Source organism: Sceloporus undulatus, chromosome 2 (assembly GCF_019175285.1).
Source record: "Sceloporus undulatus isolate JIND9_A2432 ecotype Alabama chromosome 2, SceUnd_v1.1, whole genome shotgun sequence".
Taxonomy (NCBI): domain Eukaryota; kingdom Metazoa; phylum Chordata; class Lepidosauria; order Squamata; family Phrynosomatidae; genus Sceloporus; species Sceloporus undulatus.
The window spans coordinates 2752396-2754910 of NC_056523.1; positions in this window are offsets into that span (position 1 = coordinate 2752396).

Consider the following 2515-nt stretch of genomic DNA (forward strand, 5'->3'; position numbering starts at 1 on the left):
GTGAAAAGGGGCAAATCCGGGATGGGGCAGAGGAAATCCTGGGCTGGGACAGGAACCCTTGACTACCAGAACGGAGGGCCCTAGTGGGAAGGTGAGGAGAAAGAAGGTTTGATAAGTAAGGAGGGGCCAGTCCATGGAGGGCTTTAAAAGTCAGCAACAGGAGCTTATACTGAATGCAGAAAGGAAGGGGGAGCCAGTGAAGGGATGCCAACACAGGAGAGATGTGGTCAGAGCGGTGGGTGGAAGTGATAATGCGTGCAGCTGAATGCTGGACAGAGATTAAAGGACGGAGGTGAGAAAGAGGAAGCCCAGCCAGGAGGACATTACAGTAATCAAGTCGTGAGATCACTAGGGCATGGACCAGGATCTTGGCAGTAGAGGCGGAGAGATATGGTCGGATTTTGGCAATATTGTACAAGAAGAATCGACAAGCCTTGGCTGTGGTCTGGATCTGAGGGATACACGACAGAGAAGAGTCAAAGATAAAACCAAGACTGCAGGCTTGCTGGACTGGTTGAATGGAAATGTTGTCCACAGAGACAGAAAAGGAGTGTTGAATGGTGGGCTTAGGAGGAAAGACAAGAAGCTCCGTCTTGGACATGTTGAGCTTCAAACGCCAATGACGCATCCGCTGCGAGACAGCTGTGAGGCAAGATGAGACTTGCTGTTCAAGCCTTGGCGAAAAGTCAGGGGCAGAAAGATACAGCTGGGTGTCATCGGCATACAGATGGTAGGAAAAACCAAAAGAGCTGATGAGTTTTCCTAAGGACAGTGTGTAGAGAGAAAACAGAAGGGGACCCAGAACAGAGCCCTGGGGAACTCCAACAGATAAGGGAACAGGAGAAGAAGTCTGACCCCCTGCAACTACTGCAAAAGATCTGCCAGACAAATAAGATCTAAACCAGTCAAGAACAGAGTCTGAGAACCCAAGGTCAGAGAGTATGTCAACTAGGAGACAGTGATCAACGGTGTCAAAGGCTGCCTCAGGGAGCTGGGGATGTTTAGCCTGGAGAAGAGAAGGTTAAGAGGTGATATGATAGCCCTGTTTAAATATTTGAAGGGAATAAATAAATGTCCTATTGAGGATGGAGCAAGTTTTCTGCTGCTCTAGTGACTAGGACCCAGAGCAATGGATGCAAGCTACAGGAAACAAGATTCCAGCTCAACATTAGGAGGAACCTCCTGACAGTAATGGCTGTTTGACAGGATTCCAGGTGAGGCCTAACCAAGGCAGAATAGAGTGGCACTTTTACTTCCCTTGATCTTGACATTATATGTCTATTGATACAGCCTAAAATAGCATTGGCTGTTTTAGCTGCTGCATCACACTGTTGACTCATGTTCAAGTTGGGGTCTACTTGGACTCCTAGATCCCTTTCCCCTCCAAGGCTTGGAACCTGGCTTCCTCCTCCTCTCCTTCGTCTCCCCAAGAACATTAAGGGGGCGCCCCTCCTTCCTCTCCCCCAGGAATGTGTAGCAATTCCAAGCATCTCTCTCCTCTGCCCATCCCTTTCCTTTTGTGGCCATTCTGGCATCCCATAAGAGCCCCCTTTATCCCTCCAGGTGCCCCCCCCAGGAAAGAGCCCCCTCCACTTGGACCCAGAGCCAAATCCCAAACCACCAAGATGTCCTTCCTTCTGAATTCCTCCCCCCAGAACTTACTTACCTACCTACCTACCTATCTTCCTTCCTTTCCAGGAGAAAACCAAATGAGCCACACACACCCCTTTGTTACCTTCTTCCCTTTCAACCTCCTCCTCAAAACGCCTTCCTTTTCCCGCCAAGGAAACTCCTTCCGGAAATTACATCAGAAAGTACATCACTCTTCTTCCTCCCCATCAGCACTTCCGGCCTCTCTAGGAAGCAGAACTCAGTGCTCTTTACAAGACTGAGGGGAAGGGGGAGGTCTTTGTTACAAACCTCTCCTATTCCCCTGAAAGATGATCCTAGGAATAGGCCCTTATAGAGTCACAATAGGCTTAGTTACACTAAATTACAATAGCCCTGGGAAAAACACATTAATAACATTGATTAATACACAATACTTAATCTCTCAATAACACATTAATAATACCTAAATAATATATCATATTAGTCTGTTAATAACACATTAGTAACTAAATAATATATTGTATTATTGTATTAATAATAAATGTGGGGGGAGTGAGGACAGAAGAAATAAGCAAACAAATTCACTCTGAAATAAATACATTTAAATAAACAAGATGGTTTGTTTACCTGCCCCCTTCTCTGAAACCTTTTTCATTAGGAGCTAGTCTGGCAGATAGTGGTTTGAGTGTTGGACTACAGCTCTGGAGATCAGGGTTTGATACCCACTTGGCCATGAAACCCACTGGGAGACCTTGGGCAGGTCACACTCTCTCAGCCTCAGGTGAAGCAATGGCAAACCTCCTCTGATCTTGCCAGGAAAACCCCATGATAGGGTCGCCTTAAGGTTGCCATAAGTCGGAAACACCTTGAAGACATACACCACACCAGTAGCTACTATTAGGAG